This window comes from Schistocerca gregaria, chromosome X (assembly GCF_023897955.1).
Source record: "Schistocerca gregaria isolate iqSchGreg1 chromosome X, iqSchGreg1.2, whole genome shotgun sequence".
Taxonomy (NCBI): Eukaryota; Metazoa; Arthropoda; class Insecta; order Orthoptera; family Acrididae; genus Schistocerca; species Schistocerca gregaria.
In genome coordinates this window covers 246,175,678-246,191,996 of record NC_064931.1, presented here as the reverse complement: position 1 = coordinate 246,191,996, position 16,319 = coordinate 246,175,678, and the positions used below count along the sequence as shown (strand labels likewise).

Below are 16,319 nucleotides of genomic sequence, written 5' to 3'. Positions count from 1 at the left end.
ATTTTCTAACCTATCAGTCTGATTAACGGATCTATATTCCAATTAAAATTACTTTGTGATGGACTTTCCAGTAAGTTGAGTGGTAGGGGCCTGCTGCCATCCAGTTGTAAATTTTTCTCTAGCAATGCATGCATGCTTTGTTGCCTGTTTTGTAGGTTACATGCAGTTCCTTGTGAAGAGTGGCTGGCTGCACGTCAGGGATCACACATCTATCTGGCCTGTCGACAGGCATCTAGGTACAGCTTTCTGTATTGTTGGGGCTTGCAAGCCACCCCACCACAGCCTGGTCCACCGTTCACTGGGAGGGTAGAAGGGAGGCAGGGATGTGGTGGTATAAACACTTTTTTGTGTTCCCCATGACAGGCTTTTTGGTATATTTTGTATCCATATCATTGTCAAGTATCATAATGTTAGCTCCATACCTTTCATCACACATGTTATTGCTATGCTTCATATATATATTTTTTAGGATCTTGTGTACTATTTCAGTTATGGGTGTGAGTGTATGAATTTCAAGATTTCTTGCAGAAATAGGCTTGGTCCCCTAAGAAGGAAAAAAGTAATTAGCCATACACTGCAGACATAAAACGGTTGCACATTACTCGTTTCAGTTCTGTTGAGTTTCCTTTCTCATGCCTATATGTATTCCAGTCTAAAGACTTAACAGTAATTGTTCATCATCTCCTTGTGCCAAAGAAATTTGCAGAATGACAAAATTTCAACAGGTATTAATACTTTTATCTTAAATCCCCCTCCCCCAACTGAAATTTTGGCTTTTCTGTCCATAATGGATTACAGTTATCTCTACATTGGGCATTCCTGCATTTTTAGTCTAACTCATTAACACACCTAACTATTGATTTTTCTGTCTTAAGGTCATTTCTCTTGTTTATGGCATTAAATTCCATCACTCAGTGTGTAATGTCTGCTGCTTCTCTGCTATTCATTGGACTTGAGTGCTCTGCTTCTTTACCACTTTCACCTTGCTTTTGCAATTTTTTTAGTACATATATTTCACAAAGGATGTCATAAAATAATTCTTTTTCTGTACTTGTCATAAGTAATAGATTGACATAGCAATTGCTGGATTGCTTTTTTTATCTGTCTCTAACTTGAAGGAATAGAGTTTTCATATCTCTTTTTTTCTCATTTAGCAATGTTTTATTTCAAAGTTTGACTTGCCATAATGTTCTAACACCTTCACTGTTTATATTCTTGCAGTTGTCCAGTAAAAACATTCAGATCCCGTGCATATTAACAACCTAGTTAGTTAGTTTCATGTCCCATGGATCATTTTGCATGATAGATCGTAATGACGTGGAATGAGTCATTTTACTTTCATATCACAAATTAATTTGTACCCACGGTTACATTAAGAATGTGGAACAAGTTATTTTACTTTCATGTCACAAATTAATTTGTACTCCCAGTTACAATCTGAACATTTCTAAGTGTTTCTTTTTGTAAAAAAGAAAAAAGACACACAGATATGAGTTAGTAATTCCTACCCAATATCTTTTACACATTTTATAATAGAAATTCTTCCACAAAATAGAAGTTGCAAAGGAGAAACTTTCTCAGTTTGTTATAAAATTTTAGTTTCCTGTCTGTCAGATATTTCATATCACTGGGTACCTGATCAAAAATTTTTGTTGCAGCTTTGTGCATCCCCTTTTGTGCTAAAGACAATCTTAATATGGAGTAATGTATGTCATTTGTCCTTCTGGTGGTGTAATTACATATCTCATTGTTCCTTCTGAACTGTAATGGATTATTTACAACAATCTTCATGATGTAATACATACACTGTGAAGCAGTAGCCAAAATGCCCAACTCCCTAAACATATGTCTACAAGATGATTGTGGGTGAGCTCCATATTTTATTCTTACAACACATTTTTGCACAATGATGACTTTCCTTCTTAAAGATGAGGTATCCCAGAACATTATTCCATATAACATTATTGAATGATAATATGCAAAATACATAAACTTACTGGTTTGTCTCTACCCAAGATTTTCAATGATTCTAAGCAAAATGTGGCTGAACGAAGTTGTTTTAGGAGTTCCAAAATGTGTTTTTTTTTTTCCAATTTAAATTCTGATCAGTATGCCGTATTTACTCGAATCTAAGCCACACCTGAAAAATGAGACTAGAAATCAACGAAAAAAAATTTCCTGAATCCAAGCCGCATCTGAAATTTGAGACCCGAAATTCAAGAGGAGGGAAAAGTTTTAGGCCGCACTTCCAAAGCGAAACAAAGTTGGTCCATTGTAATATGAGACACAATTTAGGTTGAATGAATGACGATGCAGCTACCGTAGTTTGGTTCAAAATGGCTCTGAGCACTATAGGACTTAACATCTATGGTCATCAGAACTTAGAACTACTTAAACCTAACTAACCTAAGGACATCACACAACACCGAGTCATTACAAGGCAGAGAAAATCCCTGACCCCACCGGGAATCAAACCCGGGCGTGGGAAGCGAGAACGCTACCGCATGACCACGAGCTGCGGACAGTTTGGTTCAAGTCGTAAGCTTAGCAGTTAAGCGTTGCCAGGTAGCTATTGCTATGCGTCAGGTGCTCTGTCCATATTTATACGGGTACCCTTCTTTTTCATGTGCTTCATCTCGTTTGAATCAATTGCTTAGTTTTCTTTGATCTGACAAGTGCCATTCTCTTTGTTATAGGTTTTTACGTCACTAAGCTGAAAATGCATTACTGTACTGTGGCATGCGCTGTTTGTTGCCTTCTGATAATGAGTGTTTACAGCCTGTCGCCACTCATTGCATGGGTTGCTTTTGAGCGCGCTATTGCCGCTCACAGTTAAAGGGGGGGGGGGGGGGGAGGGAGAGAGAGAGAGAGAGAGAGAGAGAGAGAGAGAGAGAGAGAGAGAGGGGAATCGTCTCATTAGCGAAACAATGGCAGGAGACTGCTATTTGTTGTTACTCACACTGCTGCTTTCTTTGATAATGATCAGCAGGAACCAAATAATAGACTGCATGTGATAGATGTTCTGAATGAGAGTTTAGCGAAAATTGTTCTCCGTTTGAAAATCTTTGCAGACGCCTCTTTAGTACATTACATTCTGCACAGAAATTAGTCATATTAGATTTAAAAATCTAATCAATTGCCGTGCTTCATGTCTGACTGTATCACTATTAGGCATAAGAATAATACGAATATAAACATGACATGATATGTATATTCTTCTGCGTTTGCTGTTGTCTCACTCTAGTTTTGTGGTTTACTAGGCAGACAGGATTTAAATGAGATAGCAGCAAACACGAAAGTATACATGGCAAAATGTTTATATTCATATTATTCTTATGGTGTGATTCACAATTCATAAAAGTTCCTATTAGCAACCATCTCTTCTCACAGATAGGAAGAAATTTAGTACGCAGAGTTGGCCATATTGACAAACATCCCAAACAGTCTTGCCAGTCAGATTTTCGTAGTGCATTGGAGTGTTGCTACATTCAAAGATAAACAATACGGAATTTGTATTTATTTCGTTGGATAATGTATGGAAGTGCAGTGGTCAAAACTCGGGGCGGAGGGGGGGAAAAGCTAGTCTTCCACCATTTTGGTGCCAGTATTTGTCTTTGTGGCTACAAAGCATGCCTGTGTAGCGCTACATATATTCGACAGCAGAAGTTAGTTGTGGCGGCACCTACCATCATTTTTCAGAACTTCCACTTACTTTGCACTCAATTCTAAGCCACAGATGGTTTTTTGGATTACAAAAACCAGAAAAAAAGTGCAGCTTAGATTCGGCTAAATACAGTAGACCCGTAAGAATTTTGAAGTTTCCACTCTCTCTCTTATTTCCTAACCATGTGTTACACTTATCATTGGTGTAATACCTTTAGATGCGCAGAACTGAATATGTCGTGTCTTTTTAAAATTGAGAGTGAGAATATTTGCAGAAAACCAGTCAAAGATACTTTTAAGAACTTCGTTTACCATTTCTTCTGTTTCTGTATGTATGCTTGGCTTGAGTACAATACTACTGTCATCTGCAAAAAGCACTAATTCTGGTTGTTTTATACTAGACAGAAGATTGCTTACATATATCAGGAATAGTAGTGCACCTAAAATTAAACTTTGGGAACCCCATACGTAATTTCTGAACACCATATGTAATTTCTACTGAGTCAGAATTATGTACCTGGACTATATTGGTTGAATTACTAAGTACAACTTCCTGCATTTGGATATTATCCATTGTTTGGCTATACTATCACTCCCATAAAACAACAATTTATCTAAGAGAATACTGTGATTCACACAGTCAAATGGTTACAGTAAATACCAGCCAGCACTATTCTGTTACTTAATGCTTGGAAAATCTGATGAGTGAATGTGTAAATGGCATTCTCAGTAGTGCAACCCTTCTGAAACATGAACTCTGTTTGGTAAGGATACTGTTGTTGCGAAGGTGAGATACTATTCTAGAATACATCATCTTCTCAAAAATTTTGGAGAATGATGTCGACAATGAACCAGGTCAGTAGTTATTGATATCTCTCATATCACCTTTCTAAAAGAGGGGTTTAACAAGGGCATATTTCAATATTTCTGGAAAAATGCCTCGAGTTAGTGAAGCATTACATATTCCAGAGTAAACTGTACTTATTACATAGGAAAAAATTTTTAGTACCCTGTTGGAAACCCCATCAAAAACAGATGAGCTTTTATTTTTGAGAGAATATATAATTTTCTTAATTTCAGAAGGAGATGTTGGTGATATATTCATATGATTGAATTTTATGTAAAACACATTTTCACCATAGTGCTGTAATTTTGTTCTTGAACTGTTCCTACCTATGCTTTCTACCGTATTTAAGAAATAATTGTTGAATGCATTTGCTACCTGTGTCTTATCATTTATAGCCCTTCCATTCAATTCAGTGGTGATGTTGTCTTGTTCTGTGGCTGGTTGTCCTATCTCATTCCACTGCACTTCATATAACCTTAAGTCTGTTGTTGGAAGTTTTTCTAGTGTGCAACTATTGCAGCATGCCTGCTTGTTCTTGCTAAAAGAGACATTTCCATCTTCCTTTCACCAGATACTTTAATCCCTCTAGGGATCCATGGTTTTCTACTTGGCTGTTTAGTGTCCTTTCTGATTAGTTTATGTGGAAAGCTATTTTCAAATGATGATATGAATTTATAATGGAATAGACTAAATTTTATGTTAGCATTTGGTTCATTATAAATTACATCCCATGTCATCCCCTATAAACTAGTCTTAAAAAAATTTGTCATGAAGTCATTAATTATTCTAAATTATTACCCCATGAACCATGGACCTTGCCGTTGGTGGGGAGGCTTGTGTGCCTCAGAGATACAGGTAGCCGTACCGTAGGTACAACCACAACAGAGGGGTATCTGTTGAGAGGCCAGACAAATGTGTGGTTCCTGAAGAGGGGCAGCAGCCTTTTCAGTAGTTGCAAGGGCAACAGTCTGGATGATTGACCGATCTGGCCTTGTAACAATAACCAAAACGGCCTTGCTATGCTGGTACTGCGAACGGCTGAAAGCAAGGGGAAACTACAGCCGTAATTCTTCCCGAGGGCATGCAGCTTTACTGTATGATTAAATGATGATGGCGTCCTCTTGGGTAAAATATTCCGAAAGGTAAAATAGTCACCCTTTCGGATCTCTGGCTGGGGACTACTCAGGAGGATGTCGTTATCAGGAGAAAGAAAACTGGCGTTCTATGGATCGGAGCTAGGAATGTCAGATCCCTTAATCGGGCAGGTAGATTAGAAAATTTAAAAAGGGAAATGGATAGGTTAAAGTTAGATATAGTGGGAATTGGTGAAGTTCGGTGGCAGGAGGAACAAGACTTCTGGTCATGTGACTACAGGGTTATAAACACAAAATCAAATAGGGGTAATGCAGGAGTAGGTTTAATAATGAATAGGAAAATAGGAATGTGGGTAAGCTACTACAAACAGCATAGTGAACGCATTATTCTGGTCAAGATAGATATGAAGCCCACACCTACTACAGTAGTACAAGTTTATATGCCAACTAGCTCTGCAGATGACGAAGAAATTGATGAGATGTATGATGAGAGAAAATAAATTATTCAGGCAGTGAAGGGAGACGAAAATTTAATAGTCATGGGTGACTGGAATTCAAGTGTAGGAAAAGGGAGAGAAGGAAACATAGTAGGTGAATGTGGATTGGGGCTAAGAAATGAAAGAGGAAGCCGCCTGGTAGAATTTTGCACAGAGCACAACTTAATCATAGCTAACACTTGGTTTAAGAACCATGAAAGAAGGTTGTATACATGGAAGAACCCTGGAGATACTAAAACGTATCAGATAAATTATATAATGGTAAGACAGAGATTTAGGAACAAGGTTTTAAATTGTAATACATTTCCAGGGGCAGATGTGGACTCTGACCACAATCTATTGGTTATGACCTGTAGATTAAAACTGAAGAAACTGCAAAAAGGTGGGAATTTAAGGAGATGGGACCTGGATAAACTGAAAGAACCAGAGGTTGTACAGAGTTTCAGAGAGAGCATAAGGGAACAATTGACAGGAATGGGGGAAAGAAATACAGTAGAAGAAGAAGAATGGGTAGCTTTGAGGGATGAAGTAGTGGAGGCAGCAGAGGATCAAGTAGGTAAAAAGACGAGAGCTAGTAGAAATCCTTGGGTAACATAAGATATATTGAATTTAATTGATGAAAGGAGAAAATATAAAAATGCAGTAAATGAAGTAGGCAAAAAGGAATACAAACGCCTCAAAAATGAGATCGACAGGAAGTGCAAAATGGCTAAGCAGGGATGGCTAGAGGACAAATGTAAGGATATAGAGGCTTATCTCACTAGGGGTAAGATAGATACTGCCTACAGGAAAATTAAAGAGACCTTTGGAGATAAGAGAACCACTTGTATGAACATCAAGAGCTCAGATGGAAACCCAGTTCTAAGCAAAGAAGGGAAAGCAGAAAGGTGGAAGGAGTATATAGAGGGTCTATACAAGGGCGATGTACTTGAGGACAATATTATGGAAATGGAAGAGGATCTAGATGAAGATGAAATGGGAGATATGATATTGCGTGAAGAGTTTGAAAGAGCACTGAAAGACCTGAGTCGAAACAAGGCCCCCGGAGTAGACAACATTCCATTGGAACTACTGACGGCCTTGGGAGAGCCAGTCCTGACAAAACACTACCATCTGGAGAGCAAGATGTATGAAACAGGTGAAATACCCTCAGACTTCAAGAAGAATATAATAATTCCAATCCCAAAGAAAGCAGGTGTTGACAGATGTGAAAATTACCGAACAATCAGTTTAATAAGCCACAGCTGCAAAATACTAACACGAATTCTTTACAGACGAATGGAAAAACTAGTAGAAGCCGACCTCAGGGAAGATCAGTTTGGATTCCGTAGAAACACTGGAACACGTGAGGCAATACTGACCTTACGACTTATCTTAGAAGAAAGAATAAGGAAAGGCAAACCTAGGTTTCTAGCATTTGTAGACTTAGAGAAACCTTTTGACAATGTTGACTGGAATACTCTCTTTTAAATTCTAAAGGTGGCAGGGGTAAAATACACGGAGCGAAAGGCTATTTACAATTTGTACAGAAACCAGATGGCCGTTATAAGAGTCGAGGGACATGAAAGGGAAGCAGTGGTTGGGAAGGGAGTAAGACAGGGTTGTAGACTCTCCCCGATGTTATTCAATCTGTATATTGAGCAAGCAGTAAAGGAAACAAAAGAAAAATTCGGAGTAGGTATTAAAATCCATGGAGAAGAAATAAAAACTTTGAGGTTCGCCGATGACATTGTAATTCTGTCAGAGACAGCAAAGGACTTGAAAGAGCAGTTGAATGGAATGGACAGTGTCTTGAAAGGAGGATATAAGATGAACATCAACAAAAGCAAAACGAGGATAATGGAATGTTGTCGAACTAAGTCGGGTGATGCTGAGGGAATTAGATTAGGAAATGAGACACTTAAAGTTGTAAAGGAGTTTAGCTATTTGGGGAGCAAAATAACTGATGATTGCCGAAGTAGAGAGGATATAAAATGTAGACTGGCAATCTGAAGGAAAGCGTTTCTGAAGAAGAGAAATTTGTTAACATTGAGTATAGATTTAAGTGTCAAGAAGTCATTTCTGAAAGTATTTGTATGGAGTGTAGCCATGTATGGAAGTGAAACATGGACGATAAATAGTTTGGACAAGAAGAGAATAGAAGCTTTCGAAATGTGGTGCTACAAAAGAATGCTGAAGATTAGATGGGTAGATCACATAACTAATGAGGAAGTATTGAATCGGATTGGGGAGAAGAGAAGTTTGTGGCAGAACTTGACCAGAAGAAGGGATCGGTTGATAGGACATGTTCTGAGGCATCAAGGGATCACCAATTTAGCATTGGAGGGCAGTGTGGAGGGTAAAAATCGTAGAGGGAGACCAAGTGATGAATACACTAAGCAGATTCAGAAGGATGTAGGTTGCTGTAGGTACTGGGAGTTGAAGAAGCTTGCACAGGATAGAGTAGCATGGAGAGCTGCATCAAACCTGTCTCAGGACTGAAGACCACAACAACAACAACAACAACAACAACCACTGAGGAGTATCTGTACTGTAAGGAGACATGTTATTTATCTTGACTAACTGTGCATCATGATCAGAGAGAGCATTTGTTACTCGGTATACAGCTATTTTCTGACGTTGAGCTTCAGCAAAGAAAACATTATTAGTTAGGGTCCTACTGGCTTTATCTATCTGTGTTGGAAAGTCAATTACTGAGTCCAAATTGTGGGATCCAAATAAGGTTTCCAGATCATTTTTTGTGTCGGAATCCCTTAGAAAATCTACATTGAAGTTGCCACAGGCTTGCTGCTGTCTGACAGCACAGTAAGGAATCCAGATTCCTCATAAATAGAGCAAACTTTCGCAGTGGGGATCTGTATACCATTAAGTTACAATGAAAACTGACCTATTTTTCAGCATTAATTCACAAGCACATACTTCTATGTGCAAATTGAATCAAATACATCTGTCTGGGTAGCACCCACTTCAACCAGATGACAACAAAGTGTGTCATGTAATAGACTCCACAAAACATTAATAGCAATAGGAAACCATCCTTAATTGTGACCCCTCAGCTACCATCCGAAATTCTGGAAAGTTATTAAGCGTTGGATCTTGATCGACAGCATCACCGATGTGTTTATTAGGAATGAGGTGAGGTGAACTGTAATCTAGAACAGAAGCATCATTACGTCCATGAAGGTTTCTTAAACAGTGTGAAAGTGATGGGTTGAGGTATTGTCTGGCATAAGCTATATGACAGGTACTGAAGCAAGTTTTTACTCTAAACTAACACTATTTTTTTCTGGACAACTCCTTCCATCCCAAAACGAATATTTAACTAAACACTGGTAGTGTGTGTATTGTAGTAGAAAAATATGTTTACTTTGTTGTCAAATTTGTGTTTCATTTGCAACATGAATAGAGACAAAGAACATATGTTCATTTTTTACTTCATTTACACCACTGTGCTATTTTTAATATTGTTTAAATGGCCAGTATGCAGCTATAAACACAAATAAAAAATTATATGTTTAAGCAGCAAAGAAACTGGTATAGACATGCGTATTCAAATACAGAGATATGTAAACAGGCAGAATATGATACTGCGGTTGGAGACAGGTGCCTTGCCTAGTTCTTGCGCGTGAGTGGAGGGACACAGCATCTCCAAGGTAGCAAGGAAATGGGATTTTCTCATATGACCATTTCACAAATGTACTGTGAGTATCATGAATCCGGTAAAATGTCAAATCTCTGACATCAATGTAACCAGAAAAAGTTCCTGCAAGAACGGGACCATTGACGACTGAAGAGAATCGTTCAGTGCGACAGAAGTGCAACCCTTCCTCAAATTGCTGCAGATTTCTATGCTGGGCCATCAGCATATGTCAGTGCACAAATGATTCAATGAAACATCATCAGTATTGGCTTTCACAACCAAAGGCCCACTTGTGTACCCTTGAATACTGCACAGCACAAAGGTTTATGCCTTGCCTGGGCCCATCGATGACAACACTGGACTGTTGATGACTGGAAACATATTGCCTGGTCGGACAAGCCTCATTTCAAACTGTATCGCACAGGTGGATGTGTATGGGTATTTAGACAACCTCATGAATCCATGGACCCTGCATGTCAGCAGGGTGCAGGCTTTGTAATGGCGTGGTGCATGTGCAGTTGAAGTGATTCGGGGCCCCTGATACATCTAGATACGACTGACAGGTGACATGTATGTAGGGATACTGTCTGATCACCTGCATCCATTCGTGTCTGTTGGTCCTTCCAATGGACTTGGAAAATTCCAACAGGACTATGCAACACCCCATGCGTCCAGAATTGCTACAGAGTGGCTCCAGGAACACACTTCTGAATTTAAATACTTCCAGTGGCAACCAAACAAGCCAGACATGAACATTAATAAGCATATCCGGGACGCCTTGCAGTGTGCTGTTCAGATAAGATCTCCACCCTCTCATACTCATACGTATGTATGGACAACCTTGCAGGATTCATAGTGTCAGTCCCCTCCAGCACTACTTCAGACAATAGTCAAGTCCATGCCACATCGTGTTGTTGTACTTCTGCATGTTCGTGGGAACCCTACACAATATTGGACAGGTGTACCAGTTTCTTTGGCTCTTCAGTGTATATTTGTTGACCAAAAACTCACTTGTTCCACAGCATTAAAATATAAATTGGTGCAAATGATGTCTACTATAATGTAATTAACTAACTGAAGGCACATGTAGCCCTTGAGAAAGTGATGATTCTGGGTAGCATTCCTATTCACCAGTGTTTTTCTGCATTGAGTAGGTGATTTGATACCCATTACCCAGTCTATCTGCGTTTACAATCCATAGTAGCTGGTGGTGACTCTTGTAGTTGATAAGTTGTTGCTCTCTGCAGATGACTCTTGCAGTGGCAGTTTTGCTCAATTCAGGATACTCACAATACATCCTTGACAAAGTGACTTGTAAAAAGCTAAATGCCTGCATGAAGTCTCCCATGCATCCTCCAGATTTATCTACCCATTACGGGTTTGAGCTAGGTAAATCCCTGTTGCTCACTGTTTCCCTATGTCACCTCACATTACGTCACTGTCTATATATTTTTTATATTTATATTGATGACGATTAACAGCCGTTCGAAATTAAATCAAAATACATTCGCTGAATGCGAGTAACTTGTCGTCAGCTGTATTAGGAACAGGTGTTCTACCTGTTGGCATTGTGAAAATTTGTACTGGACTGTGACTTGAACCAAGATTTTGAGCTTATCAGGAGTGGTTGCCTTTCCATTACGCTATATGTGCACACCTCCCGTACCAACCTATAATTCCATGTGTCACACTGTCTACATCCATATACCATAGTCTCTTAATTTCATCACTGAATACCCACAGCTTAATTATGTATTCCCATGTTGGTGAGAATAAGACAATGGGGAATTGAAACCTAGGGTAGAGAGATGTAGACAGTGTAAAGTGCAAGTTTGGATCAGTCTGGGAGGCATGCACGGATACCCTAATGGTAACGCGACCATTCGCTGAAAGCAGGAAATCCAGGATCGGCTCTCACTCTGGCACAAATTGGACACATCACCAACAGGTAGAACATCTGTACCGAATACAGTACACCAAGTTATTTGCTTTCAGTGAACTTATTTTGATCTAATTTTGAACAGCTGTCTATAATCATCAGTAAATATTACGCACCGAGGCAGTCACTCCACGATATTTTATAGGTCTCAATTCCCCATAGTTTTTCTTTATTCTTTATAATTTCAGTCACTATTTGCAAATAGCCTGTTCATATATATACATTTCTAAAGTTAGATTGTTCCTTGCTTTATAGAAATCCAATGTTTCTTCTATACAGTTTATAATTTGAGTGAATACGGTATATATTACAGAGAGGAGATTGTTGGTTTCATTGGTTTTTGTGTTCTAGTTTTTGGAATTTGTCTCACCCTTTTAAATGTTCTGTAAATAGTTTTCCAAATTCACTTGAAGCTACTACTCCACTACATTCAGTCATTGCTATTGAAACATAGTAATCTGGAGCAACATTTCCTTTCTGAGTATGTTTGGTGGTCTTATGCATCTTGGAATTTCCATTATTAACTGTGTGTTTTTGATTCATTATGTGCTTACACAATCTCTCTCCTCTCTGCCCTCGCGATTGTAGGCGTGTGCGTATTATTGTTGTTGTTATTGTTGTTGCTGCTGCTGCTGCTGCTGCTTGGTGTTCTACTGCTTTCCATTTTAACTGCTGAATGATGTTGTCAAACCAACGTAAATCGCTGTTTTGTTTAATTGAACATATCCTATAATTTTCCTATCATTGTATGCTTACAATTCTCAAATTCCCTTGTTTCATGTAATATTTCCTTTCATCTGCCTCCTTTTTTGGCCCAAAGGGGACTGAGTAAAACCTCAAATGGCCTTGATCAAGCAAGATACTGTAGTGGTTAAGACACTATACTTACATTTGAGTGGACAGCATTTCAAATTCTCACCTGACCGCAGGGATTTAGTTTTTGCAGTTACAAAGTCACGAGGCAAATGGCAGGGTAGTTCTTAGGATAAGAACGTGGCTGACTTCTTTCCCCGCTCCTTTTCAGTAAGAGTCGGTGATCCAGATCTACCATTGTTGATGGTATATTAAATCCTGACTCCCCTTTTCCCAGCACCCTTTCCCCCTTACTTCTATTGTGTTGCTGTTGGTTAGAATTTTCATCTCATTTAAAAGAGTGGGACAAAAATATGGAAACACCATGAGAAATGCATGCTTTAACATAAATGCAGATACTAGCCAAGTATGCAGGTTGCATTGTTGTATTTAACAATAAATAGCCGGCCGCGGTGGTCTCGCGGTTCTAGGCGCGCAGTCCGGAACCGTGCGACTGCTACGGTCGCAGGTTCGAATCCTGCCTCGGGCATGGATGTGTGTGATGTCCTTAGGTTAGTTAGGTTTAAGTAGTTCTAAGTTCTAGGGGACTGATGACCACAGCAGTTGAGTCCCATAGTGCTCAGAGCCAACAATAAATAGCACATGTGCAATGTCCTCAATATGTTGCAAGTAGCAGTCATGGTCAGAATAGTGTTCTGTGTAGTTATGAGGGCATTGTGTTGGAGCCAGGTGAATCTGAATGTAGATAAATGATTGATGCTCATATGGTGGGTGCTTCTGTATCCAAGGGAGCCTGTCGAAGATTTATGCCATGTACAGGGGGAAAAAAGAAGGCAAAAGTGTGTATTGACTGATCATGAGCAGATGGTTATTAAAGAGGATTGTGATGAAAAATAAGATTGACATAGAAAACAGCCAAAGTTGCAAAATTCAGTTTATCTAATTAATGACTAGTTTTGGGTTCTCTGAACCAATTTTCAAATATCCTACGACACGGAAAGTGAAAATTTCAATTTTATAGTCATAAAATAAATAAAAAACTGAAGCTTGCAGCTCTGGCTGTTTTCTACATCAGACTCATCAGCACAACTTGCTGTCCCATTATTGATCCAGTGTGCTGGAAATCCATAAGCTGCAAAAGTCACTGCAGAACTTGAGTGTTGCACTTGTGAATTCTGTCAACATGAAAACAACACAAAGGGAGTCCCATCAGTGGGGATGTGCAGAACGATCTGGAATTCCTAAACAACCCATCAGTGATGCAAATGCCTGCAACAGCAAAACATGGTGCTGAAACTATAAAATGTCGGCTATGGAGCATGAAAGAAACTAATCTGGTTAGAAGGTCTTGTTTCACACTATTTCCAATTTCCTGCCGAGTTTACATCCAAAGAGTGAAACATGGTGTGCGCTCAGTGATGACTTTGGCAGCCATATCGTGGTATTCCATGGGCCCTGTGATTACTCTGTGAGGTCACATTACTGCCAAAGATTATGTGATCAGTTTGACTGAGTGAGTCCATCCCACCATTCAGTGTTTTTCCCCCAGTGCTGATGCTGTGTTCCAAGACAACAGGGTCCCTGTTAACACAACTCGCATAATCCAGGACTGGTTTTGTGAGCACAAGGATAAATTGTTGCATCTCCCCTGGTTACCACAGCCTCCAGATCTCAATATTGTTGAGTCTTTGTGGTTTACTTAGGATACAAGAATATATGATCACTATCCATGGCTAGAGGACAAATGTAAGGATGTAGAGGCTTATCTCACTAGGGGTAAGATAGATACTGCCTACAGGAAAATTAAAGAGACCTTTGGAGAAAAGAGGACCACTTGTATGAATATTAAGAGCTCAGATGGAAACCCAGTTCTAACCAAAGAAGGGAAAGCAGAAAGGTGGAAGGAGTATATAGAGGGTCTATACAAGGACAATGTACTTGAGGACAATATTATGGAAATGGAAGATGATGTAGATGAAGATGAAATGGGAGATACGATACTGTGTGAAGAGTTTGACAGAGCACTGAAAGACCTGAGTCGAAACAAGGCCCCCGGAGTAGACAACATTCCATTGGAACTACTGACGGCCTTGGGAGAGCCAGTCCTGACAAAACTCTACCATCTGGTGAGCAAGATGTATGAGACAGGCGAAATACCCTCAGACTTCAAGAAGAATATAATAATTCCAATCCCAAAGAAAGCAGGTGTTGACAGATGTGAAAATTACCGAACTATCAGTTTAATAAGTCACAGCTGAAAAATACTAACGCGGAAAAACTAGCAGAAGCCGACCTCGGGGAAGATCAGTTTGGATTCCGTAGAAACACTGGAACACGTGAGGCAGTACTGACCCTATAACTTATCTTACAAGCTAGATTAAGGAAGGGCAAACCTACGTTTCTAGCATTTGTAGACTTAGAGAAACCTTTTGACAATGTTGACTGGAATACTCTCTTTCAAATTCTGAAAGTGGCAGGGGTAAAATACAGGGAGCGAAAGGCTATTTACAATTTGTACAGAAACCAGATGGCAGTTACAAGAGTCGAGGGACATGAAAGGGAAGCAGTGGTTGGGAAGGGAGTGAGACAGGGCTGTAGTCTATCCCCGATGTTATTCAATCTGTATATTGAGCAAGCAGTGAAGGAAACAAAAGAAAAATTCGGAGTAGGTATTTAAGTCCATGGAGAAGAAATAAAAACTTTGAGGTTCGCCTATGACATCGTAAATCTGTCAGAGACAGATAAGGACTTGGAAGAGCAGTTGAACGGAATGGATAGTGTCTTGAAAGGAGGATATAAGATGAACATCAACAAAAGCAAAACGAGGATAATGGAATGTAGTCGAACCAAGTCGGGTGATGCTGAGGGAATTAGATTAGGAAGTGAGACACTTAAAGTAGTAAAGGAGTTTTGCTATTTGGGGAGTAAAATAACTGATTATGATCGAAGTAGAGAGGATATAAAATATAGACTGGCAATGGAAAGGAAAGCGTTTCTGAAGAAGAGAAATTTGTTAACATCGAGTATAGATTTAAGTGTCAGGAAGTCATTTCTGAAAGTATTTGTATGGAGTGTAGCCATGTATGGAAGTGAAACATGGACGATAAATAGTTTGGACAAGAAGAGAATAGAAGCTTTCGAAATGTGGTGCTACAGAAGAATGCTGAAGATTAGATGGGTAGATCACATAACTAATGAGGAAGTATTGAATCAGATTGGGGAGAAGAGAAGTTTGTGGCAGAACTTGACCAGAAGAAGGGATCGGTTGATAGGACATGTTCTGAGGCATCAAGGGATCACCAATTTAGCATTGGAGGGCAGTGTGGAGGGTAAAAATCGTAGAGGGAGACCAAGAGATGACTACACTGAGCAGATTCAGAAGGATGTAGGTTGCAGTAGGTACTGGGAGTTGAAGAAGCTTGCACAGGATAGAGTAGCATGGAGAGCTGCATCAAACCAGTCTCAGGACTGAAGACCACAACAACAACAACAACAACAATCCATCTCCATCATTGTTACCTGATTTTCCCCTCAATTTTGCACGTAGATGGGTATAAGATTACCTGCAAACCATACAGGGCCTGTATTTATCCATTCTGAGACAATGGGAAGCTATTTTGAATGCCATCTGGTTTCCTACACCGTGTAGGTCATGGTAATGTCATGTGTTTCTGATGTTTCCGTATTTTGGTTTGACCCCTCCATACTCGTCTTCCTCTCCCTGCCCATACCTGCACCGTATCTCTCTCCTTTCCCCATTTTTTGTTATTCTTTCCTTGCCTATTCTTTCTGTTTTTGATTTTGTAATCAATCTTGATATGGAACA

General features: G+C 39.4%; 1 protein-coding gene across 1 annotated transcript in view; it reads left to right on the top strand.

Annotated features, from left to right (window-relative positions):
• Positions 1-16,319, top strand: part of LOC126298010 (WASH complex subunit 4) — a 179,889-nt gene that overhangs the window by 98,634 nt on the left and 64,936 nt on the right. The window lies entirely within an intron of this gene.